At 39.3% G+C, this 17,743-nt stretch overlaps 1 long non-coding RNA gene and 3 other non-coding genes across 4 annotated transcripts; all 4 read right to left on the reverse strand.

Moving 5' to 3' along the window:
- Positions 1-1,931: 1,931 nt before the first annotated feature.
- Positions 1,932-2,013, reverse strand: TRNAL-UAG (transfer RNA leucine (anticodon UAG)). Its single transcript has one exon. It is a non-coding gene; the product is annotated as a tRNA-Leu (tRNA).
- A 94-nt stretch (positions 2,014-2,107) lies between these two features.
- On the reverse strand, positions 2,108-2,189 carry TRNAL-UAG (transfer RNA leucine (anticodon UAG)). The gene has a single exon. It is a non-coding gene; the product is annotated as a tRNA-Leu (tRNA).
- Positions 2,190-2,631: 442 nt separating this feature from the next.
- Positions 2,632-2,713, reverse strand: TRNAL-UAG (transfer RNA leucine (anticodon UAG)). The gene has a single exon. It is a non-coding gene; the product is annotated as a tRNA-Leu (tRNA).
- Positions 2,714-11,632: 8,919 nt separating this feature from the next.
- LOC149959417 (uncharacterized) lies at positions 11,633-13,758 on the reverse strand. The gene is made up of 3 exons (XR_016478443.1): positions 13,673-13,758; positions 12,803-12,866; positions 11,633-11,750 (listed from the first exon to the last, which is right to left on the reverse strand). It is a non-coding gene; the product is annotated as an uncharacterized LOC149959417 (long non-coding RNA).
- Between the last annotated feature and the right edge of the window lie 3,985 nt (positions 13,759-17,743).

The following is a 17,743-nucleotide window of genomic DNA, read 5'->3' on the forward strand; positions in this document are numbered from 1 at the left end:
AACGAAAAATAAATAAATTTAGAAACGTTTTTGCTAACAGGCGATAAAATTTGTTTATCGCGATTGGTAGACTGGCTGTCGTGTAGATTGAATTATTGCTTCTGACATCATCAACAACTAAGCCCTCATGGCATCTGGAGTGTTTTTCGAGTATCTCGGCATTGACAATAATTGATGGTAAATATTTCAAATTTTTTAAGTATGACGCTAATAGCCCGAACACCGTAGTTGCCAAATGCATTCTTGGCCAACCAAAGGAAATATCTATAAAAGGACAGGTCACATCATCGTCGAATTTCAAATACCATGTTAAACGTTAACATGGCGACAAGTCGTTTAACGAGTTCGTCCTCCATTAATCAAAACAACGGCAGCGCTTACGTGCAAGTACATCGCATCTAAATCGTAAAGATTTACCTATAAAAACGATCCAAAGTTTTCTCCCACGACGAATTCGACTCTAATGTTCTAAATTTCGTAATACACGCGATGGTACCATTGCGCATAGTAGAAGATCCGTTTTTCAAACAAATGTTTGAAAACTTAGGTTTTTCAAATGTTATTAGTCGTCGATCACTTGGTAGACAAATGGACCAAAAATTCAAAGTGGAATGCGAAAAGTTGGTAAGCATATTCAGTAACGTGAAGTACGTTTGTACCACTGCGGACATTTGGTCGTCACCCAAACGTAGTTTTTTTTTGGTTAACTGCTCATTGGGTAGATACAAATACATACGACCGAAGGTCAGCTGCTCTAGCGTGTAAACGGTTTAGAGGAATTCATAGCTACGAAAGAATTCGTGAGATTTTAGCCGATATTCACAGCGACTTTGGGCTGGATGCTGATAAAATAATTGCAACGGTAACAGATATTGCTATCAATTTTGTCAAAGCGTTTAAAGTATTTGGAGTAACCATCGAGGTTCTTTACCTTTGTTAGTTGGAGTTTTCTTGATTAGCTTGAAGGTAAAGAGTTTGGGTTATAGTTATTTGTACTATATTAATTGTAATTTTGATTAAGTTCTTTTTCCGTTGTTTTTTTTGGTTAAATTACCCGCTAACATAGTTCATTTATGATTACCAAAGGCTCATGTAGAAGCTCCTGTTTTTGCATCTATAGTGTTAGCTGGTGTTATATTAAAGTTAGGGGGTTATGGTATTATTCGATTCTAAAATTTTTTGTGGGTGTTCTTGAAGGTTGGTTAGATTTACTTGTGAGTTTTTCTGTGTTGGGTGGTGTTTTAGCTAATTTAATTTGTCTTTCACAAGGGGATTTAGAGTCTCTTGTAGCATATTCTTCTGTGGGCCATATAATAATATTTATGGGAGGAGTTTTTAGTTTGAGTGTTTTTTCGTAATAACGGGGGGGGGGGGTTATTATAATGATTTCGCATGGTCTTACATCTTCTGGTTTGTTAAGATTAATTAATATAGTTTATGAACGTCTTCATTCACGTAGACTTTTGGTTTATTTTAAGTGCTAGAAATATAGCTACTCCTCCTTTTTAAAATTTGGTAGGGGAGTTATTTTTATCTTTCGGTATTCTGGGTGTGGAAGGTTTATACCTAGTCCCTCTAAGACACATATTCTTTTTGGTTTTCAGCATGGTCCCTTATTTGGTGTTATTGTTTTTTTAGGTGCTTTGATTGATTATTTTATATATCTTGTTCCTCTCTTATTTTTAATTTTAAAATTAGATGTCCTTTTTTGCCTTAAAAAGTTTAAGAAAAATTTTAATCTCAATAAATTGAAAAATGACAGCGGCGGGATTCGAACCCGCGTCCCCGAAGATACTGGTGCCTAAAACCAGCGCCTTAGACCACTCGGCCATACTGTCTTCTTTTTGGTTTATATTTCCCAAAATATCGTCTTAATGCTGTGAAATGGTTTTCCCAAGCCTCTAAAAACATACCTTCTCCAAATTGAATAATGACAGCGGCGGGATTCGAACCCGCGTCCCCGAAGATACTGGTGCCTAAAACCAGCGCCTTAGACCACTCGGCCACATTGCCTTCAATTCGGTTTACATATCCCAAAATATCGTCCAAATGCTGTGAAATGGTTTTCCCACGTCTCTATAAACATACCTTCTACAAATTTGAATAATGACAGCGGCGGGATTTGAACCCGCGCCCCGTAAGACACTGGTGCCTAAAACCAGTGCTTTAGACCACTCGGCCACACTGTCTTCTTTTCGGTTTATATTTCCCAAAATATCTTCTAAATACTTTGAAATGGTTTACCAAAGCCTCTAAAAAAACCTTCTACAAAATTGAATAATGATAGCGGCGGGATTCGAACCCGCGTCTTCGAAGAGACTGGTGCCTAAAACCAGCGCCTTAGACCACACAGCCACACTGCCTTCTTTTGGTTTTAAATTTCCCAAAATATCGTCTAAATGCTATAAAACAAATTTCCCACGCCTCTAAAAACATACCTTCTCCAAATTGAATAATGATAGCGGCGGGATTCGAACCCGCGTCCCCGAAGATACTGGTGCCTAAAACCAGCGCCTTAGACCACTCGGCCACACTGTCTTCTTTTTGGTTTATATTTCCCAAAATATCGTCTTAATGCTGTGAAATGGTTTTCCCAAGCCTCTAAAAACATACCTTCTCCAAATTGAATAATGACAGCGGCGGGATTCGAACCCGCGTCCCCGAAGATACTGGTGTCTAAAACCAGCGCCTTAGACCACTCGGCCACATTGCCTTCAATTCGGTTTACATATCCCAAAATATCGTCTAAATGCTGTAAAACCAATTTCCAACGCCTTTCATACATACCTTCTACCAAATTGAATAATGACAGCGGTGGGATTCAAACCCGCGCCCCCTAAGAGACTGGTGCCTTAAACCAACCCCCTAGACCACTCGGCCACACTGCCTTCTTTTTGTTTCAAATTTAAAAAAATATCGTCTAAATGCTGTAAAACAAATTTCCCACCCCTTTAAAACATACCTTGTACAAAATTGAATATAGACAGCGGCGGGATTCGAACCCGCGCCCCCGAAGAGACTGGTGCTTAAAAACAGCGCCTTAGACCACTCGGCCTCACTGCCTTCTTTTCGGCTTATATTTCCCAAAATATCGTCCAAATGCTGTGAAATGGTTTTCCCACGTCTCTATAAACATACCTTCTACAAATTTGAATAATGACAGCGGCGGGATTTGAACCCGCGCCCCGTTAGAGACTGGTGCCTAAAACCAGTGCTTTAGACCACTCGGCCACACTGTCTTCTTTTCGGTTTATATTTCCCAAAATATCTTCTAAATACTTTGAAATGGTTTACCAAAGCCTCTAAAAAAACCTTCTACAAAATTGAATAATGATAGCGGCGGGATTCGAACCCGCGTCTTCGAAGAGACTGGTGCCTAAAACCAGCGCCTTAGACCACACAGCCACACTGCCTTCTTTTGGTTTTAAATTTCCCAAAATATCGTCTAAATGCTGTAAAACAAATTTCCCACGCCTTTAAAACACACCTTGTACAAAATTGAATAATGACAGCGGCGGGATTCAAACAGGCGCCCCCGAAGAGACTGGTGCCTAAAACCAGCGCCTTAGACCACTCGGCCACACTGCCTTCATTTGGTTTTAAATTTCCCAAAATATTGTCTAAATGCTGTGAAATTGTTTTCCCACGCCTCTAAAAACATACCTTCTACAAATTTGAATACTGACAGCGGCGGGATTCGAACCCGCGCCCCCGAAGAGACTGGTGCCTGAAACCAGCGCCTTTTTTTTATTCATTCAACCATCAAGAAAACTATACATATTCGTCATATACAACAATGCCATACATCAAAAGTCAATAGAGAAAGAAATACTTTTAGAATTGTCAATACTTAACACATAACAGATAAAATGTTATAGAAATAATTTAAGAAAATTGTTTAAAACCTTTACAAGATCAATTTTAGATGGATGTTTCAAGTATACCAGGGTGAGAAGTCTAATTTCGCGCCGTATGTTGGCAAGAAATAGTTGAGAGCACCACACACTAGGTTTGTTTAGTTCCTGCTCAATGACTATTTTTCATCGATACTTCCAAAGTTCATGCTTAATTACGCTAATTAATAGAAAAAGGCAATGCCAAAAGTCGTTATACTGTCCCAATTTCCGATCAACGCGGTGATAAATAATAAGTTCGAAATGTTCGCTACCGAATTGAAAGCCTGGTTGTTGCAAATAGATTGACAACATTGTGAATACTTGGTGCCAGGTGTGTCGCGTTACCGAGCAAGACAGGAACAAATGTGCAACCGTTTCGGTGGCATTGTCACATAATGGACAACGATCCGTTGTCACAAGAGCAGCTTTGAAAAGTCGACTCTTCACTGCGAGAGCTTGATGAATAATTTTGAAATTGGTAGAGGATAAAGTGGCTCCAAGGGTAGTGTTGGCCAAAGTTTTAAACTTCACTCGAGGGAGGGGACCCCCAAAGAAAGACCGCCAGCGTTCTTCGCCGGAAGATTCAGGGAATGTCCCCGCAAAACGATCGAAGGCAATAGATTTTAAACTTTGCGGCGTATTTAAAATTTCACTAGCGTTACGGCGGATTTCGAGGTAAGGAATTGACCGATCCGACGACGAGAGCACCGGAGGCGCTGAAACATGAAAGAGAACAGCCCAGTCAGCTGGCAGTGCAGACCGGATCAAGGTGTGCAATTCGAGAAGTCGATCGATAGGTAAATCACTATAAGGGAGTTCGATCAGGCACTGTTCAATCAAGGCATGAGGTCGTATAAAACCGGGGATGACTTCGTAATGGATGTCGCGCAGTGTTTTGAAGCCAGCCTGAGCCATAATACGGGATTTTTTGTGATAGCGCTGTGGTAAAGAAATTCGAGGATTCAGAAACAGTGGTTCGGAAAGTGGATCTGACCGAGGCATCACGGTAGAGCCTATAGTCGTAAGATGCGAGTGCCAACTTGTGAGGAGTTCGACGTAGCGAGGCGGCATACGCCCAAGCAGAGCCCGATTAAATAACGGACGGAAAGTTTCTTCTTGTCTTGTCAACCCACTGCCGTATTCCAACAGTAAGTTGTTGTGTATGGATTCGTCATGAACGGGTAACTCACGCAGGATGAGTGTTTGGCACTCTTGGATGCGCATAAAGTGTAGTTTCTGGACGACGTCCACTAAGCCAAAACCGCCGACTACCTTTGGTCTGATCAGCGTTGAATAAGCGAGAGCGTGATAGCCAGAACCACAAATAAAGTTCAGAAAAGCAGCTTTTATTTGGGCAGCAAGTTTATTCGACAAAGGCAATACACGAGTGAGGTGCCAAAGCTTGGAAGTGGCCATACAATTGATTATCATTATTTTCCCGAAGAGTGATAGCGGGCGCCGTTTCCACGCGCGCAATACAGCCATAATACGTAAAATAGAGAGAGCGTGGTTCGAAGTAAGTACTACCCCTAAGACCTTTAATGGCTCCTTGGATACCAGAATTCCTTCAATCCGTTTGTCTCGTCGGTTTGTCCAAGAACCGAGCCATTGCCCGCTACTTTTGTCCAGATTTATAACCGCCCCAGAAGCGCTGCCGTAGTCATGATAAATCGATACCACGACGCGTACCGAAGTTTCAGCCGCTAAAGACAAAGTGTTGTCGTCTACATGTTGAAAGAGTACCGGGGAGTCGCTGTTGCAAATACGCAGATGCGGGATACTCGAAGACTGCGATAACGAAAAAAGTTCGTCAAAAAGCCATTGACCTTGATCGGTGTACGACCACCCACCAGGAGTAGTTGAATCCATCGGAGAAAATGGGGACCGAACCCGAAAGCTTGCAGTACCCGGAATAGAAATGACCAGTTCACGAAATCGTACGCTTTCCGTAAGTCCATTTTCAAGAAAAGACCCGGCTGTCTGTGGAGTGCCAGATACGAGGCAACGTCGCCAAGGTATCGTGTTACGCCCGCGACATCACGGCCACGAATAGCTCCAGTTTGGCAGGGCGAAATGACTGTAGGCGCCACCAATGCCATGCGAGTAGCCAAGACTTTACCAATAACTTTACGGTCGACGTTGAGCAACGTGATGGGACGCCAATTAGACAATAACGTTAAGTCGCCGTCTTTCGGTAAAAGAATGACGCGCGATACATGTGTTCATAATAAGAAAATATTTCCTGACGAACGGAAGCGCCATCGTGAATTGATGAGCCGTCTGCTAAAGTCAAGTTTTTAATTGACGGCCGGGTTTGCCGATGTTTTTCGAGACTCAAGAAATAGCCCGAAGGTTGCTCCCCCAAATCACTCCACTCGGTAATGGAGCGAATTACAGCGCCCCGCAATAGATAGTGGTCATGTTCCTTGATCAAATTTTGAACTTTGACGAATTCGCCACAAACCGGGTCTTGCATTGATAAACGACGTGACAACTCTTCCAACTGACAAGCCAAGAGCGTCCTGGTGTGCCGACGTTCGGAAGCGGTGCTTTCCCGTAAAATATTGCGTAATCACGAATTGTACGTTTGAGGGTTTCGTACCAGTCAAAAATATCCGTAGAATAGTATTCGCGTGAGCGACTCCTAGTGATAATCCGCCTGACGCACGAACAGAAAACCTCATCCTCAAGTAGTGAATCGTTAAAGGACCAGGTTCCAGGGCCCCGAGGAACTCCTCCAAAATCAAAATGGGCGATCGCGGCGCGATGATCGGAAATCGGACAGTCACGAATAAAAGCATTTTGAATATTCAAAGAATCAAATTTTTTTACGAAAATGTAATCAATGCGAGAGCGGATAAACCGGCCAAAAACGTAACCAGAACGCGTAAAGTCCCTTTTGTCGTTGTTTTTGAGTCGAAGAGTGTCAGTAACATGTAATTTGGCGGCAAGTCTATGAAGGGCCGTAAATTGTGACTTGTTAGGTCTACAACTAGCAGGAAGGCGGTCCCGTAGGCTATGGCAAATATCGTTAAAATCGCCGCCCAAAATTAAACGGCCGGTAGGACAGTTAGATTTGATGGTTGTAAAGAACAACTCACGGTCATTCGCCGAATTAGGCGCGTACACATTTAAAAAATGAAATAGATCACCGGATAATTCAGCCGAAACTAATAAACTACTACCCCGAACAATATGAAAAACACTTGCAGTTTTAAAATCGAGTTTCGGATTAATTAAAATTGACACCCCGCAAAACCCCGTTGCGTCATCGTTACAAAAAAAAACATTTAACGAAATACATTTTTTTAAAAAGCGCAACATGAGACGAATCCCAATGAGTTTCTTGTAAAAAAATTATGTCAAATGATTTTACATATTCCACTAATTCTTTCATCTTAATGACATCACGTAGACCATTGATATTAAGAGAAATTACCCGGAGAACCATGAGCGTATGGAGGGTGGAAGAATGACGAAGACAAAGCAGCTCCCGGAGACGGTGCAGTAGTAGACGGAGGAAGACTCGCGTTCCGAGCTGCCTCTAGCGACGGAAACTGGAACCCAGGTTGATTGAAAGGTAGTTGACGTTTGGCGAGATCCAAATCTGAACTCGAAGTGGGAAGGGAATGTTTCCCACTGCCCACCGCAACCTTGGAAAGGCGATTGGCAAAAAGCGAGTCGTCTAAATCAGCATCAGCCATGTCGATGTCACCTTCTGGTTTCTGCTTTGACATATCAGACCCACCAGGTCGTACATTTGCGGGATCCTCTGTCCTTTGTTCTTTGTCGACGGGAAATATCACGTCGACGATCTTCCATCATTGAGGCGCCAGTACCCCACCCAGGGCATGACCTGGCCAAATGACCACCATGACCACAGCGACGACAGATATTGTTGGGACAATCTTGATACAGGTGTGCGGAATGGAGACAACCGTTTCAAACCCGAGTCTGCGCTTCGTGGCGAACGCGATAAACGTTTTCACAACCCATCACATCCAATACCTTTAAACTGTAAGGCAGCGAAGATACACCTTGAGGCAACGTGACGCGAACGTTACGCTCCCCGTAATACAAGCCATCGGACTTTACCCACACAAAAGCGCCTTTAAGTTCACACCCGTAAGCTTCTAGTTTAACGCGAATAGCGTCGTCCGTGACAAACTCTGGCACTTCGAGAAACTTCAAAATAACAGATCGTGCCGATACACTTTCGACCGCCCGTAAAACACCACCTACCCCCAACCCCGATTTAATACATTGTTCCGCGTCCGCGTCAGTACAAAAACAAACAAAAAATCCACATACACCAGGGATGACCGATGAAATAGCATCAGTTCCGAAAACCATTTTAACCGATACTGCATTACTCTCCTTTGCAATACCCGGAGTCAATGACTCGACAACCACAAAGACGCTACGCTTTAGCGCCTCCATAGTGGCGGCCTCCCGAAATCTGGGACAACCGTAAGAAGAAAAATAAAACCCAAACACGAAAATGAAAAATCGAAAAAGGGAAAAAGAAAACACGGTAGAAAACCGCAAAAGTGGTACGTACCGCCGCAAGAAAACACCGAGAACGAGAACGCAAAAAAGACAACCGTTCCCGACGAAAAAGCAAACGAGACCCTTCGACTCGCGCCCCCAAAGAGACTGGTGCCTAAAACCAGTGCCTTAGACCACTCGGCCACACTGCCTTCGTGTGGATGAAGATTAACTACAATATCGTCTAATGCTGTAAAAAGGTTTTCCCATGCCCCTAAAAACATACCTCCTGCAAAATTAAATAATGACAGCGGCGGGATTCGAACCCGCGCCCTTGAAGAGTTGGTGCCTAAAACCAGCGCCATATACCACTCGGCCACACTGCCTTCATGACGATGGATATTTTTAGATAAAAACTTAGTGGCATATCACATTGTAAACGTTTTTTTTATTCCTGTAAGAAGCCACCACATTTTCAATGAACATAATTATCGTGATCTTCCATTTCAATACAATTCAGAGTAGTGTAGAAACGACTGAAAAAAACATAATTGCGAACCCTTTTAGAATTGTTATTAGTGGTTCAACTCTAAGAGCAAGTTTCCAGGTACTTGGTGTAGATAAGGCCTTTATTCCATGTTGCATTAACTAGAATAATGTTGACCTTCCTGTTTGTGATGAACTTTGGCATTTATTCACAGTTACTAAGCCTTAGTGTTTGTAACCCTTCAGGTTCACCTTCTCCTCGCCTTTATTCCATGTTGCATTAACTAGAATAATGTTGACCTTCCTGTTTGTGATGAACTTTGGCATTTATTCACAGTTACTAAGCCTTAGTGTTTGTAACCCTTCAGGTTCACCTTCTCCTCGCCTTTATTCCATGTTGCATTAACTAGAATAATGTTGACCTTCCTGTTTGTGATGAACTTTGGCATTTATTCACAGTTACTAAGCCTTAGTGTTTGTAACCCTTCAGGTTCACCTTCTCCGCGCCTTTATTCCATGTTGCATTAACTAGAATAATGTTGACCTTCCTGTTTGTGATGAACTTTGGCATTTATTCACAGTTACTAAGCCTTAGTGTTTGTAACCCTTCAGGTTCACCTTCTCCTCGGGCATACTTATTTTTTTATTTACTTTTGTTACTAGTGTTATTTAAATACGCTCATGATTACGCCACATGATTCTCTTATATATAAAAATCCTCGCCTTCTAGAAAATTACTGGTTTTGACCATCTTGTTACAATATTTATGTTAAAAGCCCCCTTTTTATAGTAACGATTAATTAATCAATACGCTCGATACATCAAAAGAACGGAAATCGTCACCCCCAACCGATAACAATTATCCCAAATTGACTAAATTAATTTACAATTAACATTACAATTAAAATTAAATAACTTCGGAACGATCTGTTGGAATTAAGTGAAATTTATAAGGATCATAGCAAATGATCTACCCTCGCCATTAAACATAAAATTAAGTTGATTATTTAAATAGTATAGGTCAAATAAATTATAAACTAAATCCCCGCCTTCCACAAGGCTAATATTTAATCCGTCGCCAAGGTGGTGCTAATTAAAAGCTTTCCTCTTCTTGGCTCAGTATTTCCCAACGTACGTAGACTTGCTGGCGCGGACGCGTAAAAGACCTTCAACAATCACGAGGTGCGCCCGGGCAAGGTCTACTTTAACTTCTCAATACCCTCAGCGGACCGCGACTCCATGGAGATATTTCCGAGTGGCTATTCTCCGTTCAGGCTTCCAGGTAACCCTAAAGAGACCAGAGAAGCGAGTTTGGCCTACTCCAAGATAGAAACCGATACCCCCGCTTATATCCGTTGTCAAGGGCCGAATTTCCACCCCGGATGTTTTCTTCAAAAACAAAAGTAATGGAAAGACCTCTGAAACCCCCGCAACCACGTGAAACCAACCAGCCAATGACCACTGGAAAAAGTGAAGTCCGAAGAGGATAAAATCAGGCCCGAGTTTGAGAGCTCATTTTATCCGTAGATTATCCCTTACACTGAGAGAAATTTATATTGTATGAATTACAGAAAATATCTGGCAAACCATCATTCCAGATATGTTCTGATTTCTTTACAGACATTTCCGAAATAAAGTTTTACAGTTACAAACTGTTTTTTTAACAGATAAAAACAAAATTTTTACTTACAGATTAATTATGTAAAAATTACAGTTATTTGTATTGTAAATTTCACAGAACAAATATGTTAAATAAAAATGTAACGTTTTTTTTTAAAAAAGTCATTGTTCTGTATATATTAAAGAATTTTTTGTTTTAAAAACTGAACTTGTGTTTCTATAAAACGTACTTCTGTAAATATGGCATACCGTTCTGTAGGACAAACTGAACAACTTGTGTTTTTATTAAACGTACTTCTGTAAATATGGCATACCGTTCTGTAGGACAAACTGAACAACTTGTGTTTATATAAATTGTAGTTCTGTAAATATCGCATACCTTTCTGTAGGACAAACTGAACAACTTGTGTTTATATAAAACGTACTTCTGTAAATATGGCATACCGTTCTGTAGGACAAACTGAACAACTTGTGTTTTTATTTAACGTACTTCTGTAAATATGGCATTGCGCTCTGTAGGACAAACTGAACAACTTGTATTTTTATAAAACGTACTTCTGTAAATATGGCATACCGTTCTGTAGGACAAACTGAACAACTTGTGTTTTTATTTAACGTACTTCTGTAGATATGGCATGCCGTTCTGTAGGACAAACGGAACAACTTGTGTATTTATTTAACGTCCTTCTGTAAATATCGCATAGCGCTCTGTAGGACAAACTGAACAACTTGTATTTTTATAAAACGTACTTCTGTAAATGTGGCATACCGTTCTGTAGGACAAACTGAACAACTTGTGTTCATATAAAACGTACTTCTGTAAATATTTTATACATTTCTGTAGAAACTGAACAACTGGTTTTTATAAAACGTACTTCTGTAAATATGTTATACCGTTCTGTAGTAAGTCTTATGTGTTGCAAAAAACGTAATTCTGTACACATTACAGATTATTTCGGTAAAAAACACTTAGCCCAGATTTTCTGAAATCCTTTGAATTGGGTTTTTTAAGGAAACTTCTTTTGAAAAACGGACTTTCCGTTGTGGTAAAAAACCTAAATTCTACAAATATTACAAAATATTGGATACAATTTTGAAAAAATCATTTATTCATGAGGCAATTTCCCAAAATAACTACCGGATTTTATTTTTAATTAATATCCAATCATATTGGGATATTTTGTTTATCAAAACAAGGATCTTTACGTTTATAACCTCTTTCGGATTCTGTGGATTTATCTTGGCGATGCATCTTAGTTTCTATAATATTGAAAAGAAAATTAGTTAAACCTTGCCCTCAATCATTTATGTTTAGTAGTAGAGTTAGCCCGCATTCAAAGAAAGGACTTATTATACAAGAAAAGATTATTCCCTCAAAATGTTAATCCGAGTTGCCACAAAGTTTACATTTTAAAATTCCCCGACTTTTCCAGGTTTTCCCGGACAGTCTAACACAATTTTCATGGACCAATCAGTAGCGTAGCAAAGGGGGCGGCACTTTTCCCTTCATGGTAACTGAAGCGACGGTCAATACTCCATTTTAAACTATCTTAGAAAACTATTTCTATGTATTAAGGGGGCGGCAAAAGGTCTAGCTACGCCACTGGGACCAATGAAATAACGTTCAAATCTTACAATTAAATTATTTTAAGTTAAACCATAACTTCTTTTGAAGTGGTAATTAAATATGAACAAGAGCACATTATATGCTGACGTTAGAAGGCTATAAAGAAGTTAGAGACAGTAAATCTAATGCATGTGGTCACCGGCCAGTGATGGTCGTTGTTCTACCCCTGTGAGAATAGGGTGAGAATTTGAGAGGAGGTGAGATGCGCGAAACTTCAAAAGGAGAGGAGCGTGAGAGGAGTTTCACAAAGTACGCGTTTCAGAGAGAGGAGATTGAAAGGAGGGATTTTACAACTTCCATAAACGGAAAAGAGTGAGAGATGAGATCAGATTTTTCAATAAAACTAACGGGAGTGTGCGCGAGGTTAGATTAATTAGTGAAATTCGATGAGAGGAGATGAGATACAAAATTAGTTTACGGTGCTTAGAGGAGATGAGTTTGAGTTTAAAATTTTAGAAACGGGAATGAGGTGGAGTGAGAGTTATCACGATATTTTGAAAAATGCCCATCACTGCCTAAAATTGACGCAGGGTTCATATAACCATAGGCAAACCGATTTCCTTGATATTTCCCGTTTTTCCATTTTTATGTGGTCGATCTCGAGTCGAACATTCATTAGACCTTAAGCGTAGGAAAGTACAGGGAGTGTCACACTTTTAAGTAATTATCTCACTTTTGTTATTACCTATAATTATCAGACATGGGTGAGGCGGCAGCTTTTTTTCTATGTCACTAATAGGAGTTCCAGCCTAAAATATAGGAATAATAATAATAATAATAACTTAATAATTTCATATAATTCACGGCACAACTTGTTCTTTCAATAAATCCCCACTTTTTCCCCGGATCCCGAAGTATGTTGGAAGAACTCGAAAATTATTTGTCCAAAATTTTAGAATATAATTCAATATTATTGTAGTACAGTCCAAAAGAAATAATTCAAACAATGTCATCTTCACGAGTTCTACTACAGTTGAACTATGGTCCCCAGAAAGCTTAGTACGGTTTGAACACTCTTTGCGTCTATGTCCGTCACGTGTTCTACTGCAACCATTCCCATAAAGTAAAATTTAGTCAACGGTTTTACTTAATACAATAGGTGTTTCAATAAAATAATAAATCATAATTAATTAAGCTTGGTTTTAAATTAGAGCCTCACAACCTAAGCTCCAGTCTACGTCACTATTTACATTCCTTAACATCAAAACTGGAACATTAAAATCGTATAACTTTAACTTACGCTGCTGGCGCCCCAGGTCGCGGGAATTTCTGGGCTTTGTAAACTCGCATCGAAACATTTTCTGTTCTCATTCATTACCGCGTATTACAGCCGAGTCTATTTTTGAACCGTTTCCGTGCGAAAATAGTCTTCGGCTATTTAAGCCCGTACCCGTTTGCCGATCCAAAATAGCCGTTACCAGGCCTTTCCGCAAACGGACCTAAATAGCCGAGGACTATTTTCAAACGGACACCGTTTAAAACAGACACTACGGTATATTACCTTTAATACTACTTTTATGTTAATCAAAATAAATAAATAATACTAACTATTAACAATAATAATAATCTTCGGAATAAATTGATGATTTCGCTAAGCCTAAGAATGGAACAAAATGCCCAAGGCTTGCCTCGTCTTTGTGTCGGGAGCGCTCCAAATTTTCAACACTAACTTCCGTCAGGAGTCAAGACTCATGAGCAGCGTTGCCATGTCAAAAACCCGAAAATTATTTCACCCCTGATCGAAGATTTTTAAAGTGTACCATGTACAGATTTTAAAACAAAAATTCCCACATGCTCAGATTTTTTTAACAAAAGATTTGAACCTGTTATATCTTATTCTAATGTAAATACAAAGTTAACTTATGGGTTAGAATAATACAAAGAAATAACTGACAGCTCACTCTGCAACTGCATTTCGTGAAGCCAATATAGAAATCGGATAACAAACTAGAACGGGTTTTGAAATTTTGTCGTGTGGTCCGATTAGAACTTTTAAAGAACCTTGCCTTTGGTCCATGCTTTTCATTTGGCTGGTAACGAAAGTTACGCCATCAGCGCCGCACTGGTGAACCACGGTCAACTTTGATCACGCGCTGTTCACGCTACAGTGGCCAACACATTCGTCGAAATTCCGCGAGCAAGGATTTTCCCCCTATAAAATGTACTATAACGTGTTCAGCGCCACGCTCATTTTTATAATGGCTTCAATGTAAAAACTATTTAAAAAAATCCGCTAGGGGTGCTCAAATCATACACATAAATATTTAATTACACAAATTAAATATTTATGTTTTAAATAAATCTTGTGCACTAGAAAAATTCGCCTGGTGGGAACGTGTTCAAGACGGCGGCCGCGTTGTCCCGCTGCACGGCAATGGCTATGCGTTGGCTGATGTATTCCACGGAACGCGGCTACCCGGTTACTTCGCGAATTTTCCGGCCAGTCGCGTGTTCCAGGGCCAAGCCAAGAGTTTCAACAGCCAAAGCACAGAACTGGAAGCGATGACCGAGGACCACATATATTTGGCCTTTTTTCTTCAATTCAGCCTGGATGGCGGCCCAGAGAGGGGCTGTAGAAGACGAAATCAAATACGAAGGAGTTATGGGGTCGGATCGTGTGAAATCCCATACTAATGATTTACCACCGGACCAAGGGACAAGGGTCATGCCATCTGCGCGTTTGCCGTCGTCCCTCGACAAACTGCGGGGGCTCGAGGACGGAGGGCACACAGGCGGACATGTCACGAGAGCGCGCCGTACGACCAGTGCTTTTGTGCAACTTAACCATCGGTCCCGAACGAATCGACATGGGCACCGCAGTTGCAGATTCGTGGAACGCAGATATGGGCACTAAAGCGAAGACCGATGGCGATTCTAAAAGAATCATCGTCGAGATGAGTACCCAGAGACGGAGAAGGAAGCGCGTTCAGAGGCGCTCGATTCCTTTGAAACGACAGATAGGAGCCGAGTTTTATCGCAGTCGCAAGAGGCGCGTTCCGTTAGGTGCGAGAGTGGCTATCATAAGCTTATGGTAATAACGCCAGAAATTTAGAAAATTTCGTTTCTATAAAATATTTCTATTACAACTACGGATATACATGTAACACTTACATTAGATAATTGTAGCGCAAATTACAAGACGAGATCTGTAATTTTTGCAGTTTTTGGTGAAAATTACAGTGCCACAAATAAAAATATTTGGTCATTTTAACAGCCAAAATCGTTGATCGTGGATTACAGAAATAGTTCTGTAATCTCTACAGTTCTTAGTACAAATAACAGTTCTGTAACTAAAATATACATAAGGATATTGTACAAAAATAAAATGACTGAACTGTTTTACTTGCTTACAGAAACGTACTGCAAAACTTTCGCACACATTAATACTGTACAAAAACTCTGTAGAAAGTACAGAAATTTCTCTCAGTGTAGGAGGTCCCACTATTTTCACGGTCGTTCCGAATAGTTTTCTGTCCCATATATATGTATAAATCTTTTTTCGTAGTGTGGTGTATTTCTTTTTGTTATATAAGTCTTAATTGTAGTGAAGTTAATTGTAGCATTTTTAATTGTAGTTTTATTTAAGAATAGTGTATTTAGTATTTCATTTCCCTCGCCTAAACAAACCGATGGCTTTCGCCCGAGAAATTGGGACTGATCCCATAAATAATTGTGAGTAATCTAAATATTTAATGTTAAAAATTGTGGTCAGAGCATTTGAATGTCCCGCGCTAATGACTGGAAATCAGAATTAGATTTCCATTTCCCTTTCGTTTACTATTTTGTGTTCCGTAGAGTGTATAATATTAACCCACGCCCTAATTTACTGTATTGCATTTTAATTCCCGCGCCATAATATCCTTACCGTCCGATATTTGTTCATTGTATGTATATATATTTTAATACGTAAATAAAGATTTTTGGAATTTAATCGCAGGCAAAGTGTTACCAGACTGAAATCCGAACCGGCTATTTTTAACAATAGGTACTTTTGTTTTTTTTTGGGTTTTGTTTATTTTTTTTTGATTTATTATTTGTCAAGGATTACAATAATGCAAAAAGTTTTAACCGCAATTTATTATTTAGAAAGTTATGATAAATTTAAAATATTGACTTGCCAGCAATTTTTACCTAGGAAAATACGACATATTTCGAAATTTTTGTACTTGTTGGATGAGGTAGGACTGATGACGAATTAGATTTAACGACAAGATATTACTAAATTTTTAAAACGTGTGCAAACCGAAAATGTGTTTACGGCTTTTTTGGTTTTGTTATTGTTTTTTGTTTATTATTTGTCAAGGATTACAGTAATGCGAAAAGTTTTAACCGCAATTTATTATTTAGAAAGATATGATAAATATAAAATTGTTATTTGCCAGCAATTTTGGGTTAAGTGTAGAATAGCTGCCCCCCGCCCGATTTTTTATATATTTTTTTTAGATAGAGGGCAAGATGGGGATTACTTTAATTTTCATTTTATTTTGGCGAAAATGAAAAAAAAATCCCTCCGAACCTCCCCCTTTTTTCCCCATTCCCTTATTTTATAATCATTCTCTCGATCCGATATCTTTCACCCCACCAAAGGCCACGACTTGCAATTACCATCATCTTCCCTTAGCCTTGGAGAAAGTATCGTTGAGATCGTTAATTGGTTAAACAATAACGAAAACGAGAAGAAGAGGTTATATGTTTCACACCAATGTAACTTGTAAGAGGAATCTTTAAGGTGAATCACAATTCTTTTAATATTTTCTTTAACAATATTATTTTTCTTATCCGACCGAAAATTTCCCTTTATGACGGCCCCCCCCCGTCTTTAACCTCACAAAAATAAAAGTAATTTAAAGCCGTTAGATGGCGAAACTTTATAGATAGTCACATGACTACGACCGATAAGCAGACGCCGTTTCAATTTAGAGTACGCGACTCCGCGAGGATAGTTATATAATTCGTTTCCCTCAATTTTCTTATTACGTTAATTAGTTCTTGGTATTTCTAGATGCTTTCTTATTCTGTTTATTGTTATAAGCTTTTTAGAAAATATAAAGGTAATGGAATATTTCAAATTAGGGATTTAATTTTAATTAAACTGTGAAATATTAATTATTCAGGTATTTGAATTATACCGCCTTTATTATGCTCTGATAAAAATATTCCTTTTTAAACTAGAACCATAATAACATTTGGTTTTAGTCATCAGCTCTTGAGGAACATTTAGGGCATTTCATTTAAATTTGGTCAGATACAGGATAATATTCTTAATTTTTGGGGAGATTTTACAATATTTTAATGTTATCGCAAGGGAAGGTAGAATTACCTGTTCTAGAAATGTTTTTTGAAGATGTTGCTAAGTGTATTGGCTTAGTTGATCAAAAATAGCCGTAGTAGTAATAATTCAAGAAAATTACATATGACCTTTTATCGGGGTTTTAACTGTAATTTTTATATTTTTATCGATTTTTATTTATTTGAAATATATACCTAGCTAAGAGATTGAAAAAAAAATGAGTTTTTTTAAACTAGAACCATAAAACCACTTGGCTTTAGTCTGTTATCCGCTATTAACAAAAAAATGCATTTAAATTTAATTGGTCAATTTTTAAACCTTAATGTACATTGCAAA

Source organism: Leiobunum rupestre, chromosome 2, assembly GCF_980474605.1.
Source record: "Leiobunum rupestre chromosome 2, qqLeiRupe1.1.hap1, whole genome shotgun sequence".
Classification (NCBI taxonomy): domain Eukaryota; kingdom Metazoa; phylum Arthropoda; class Arachnida; order Opiliones; family Sclerosomatidae; genus Leiobunum; species Leiobunum rupestre.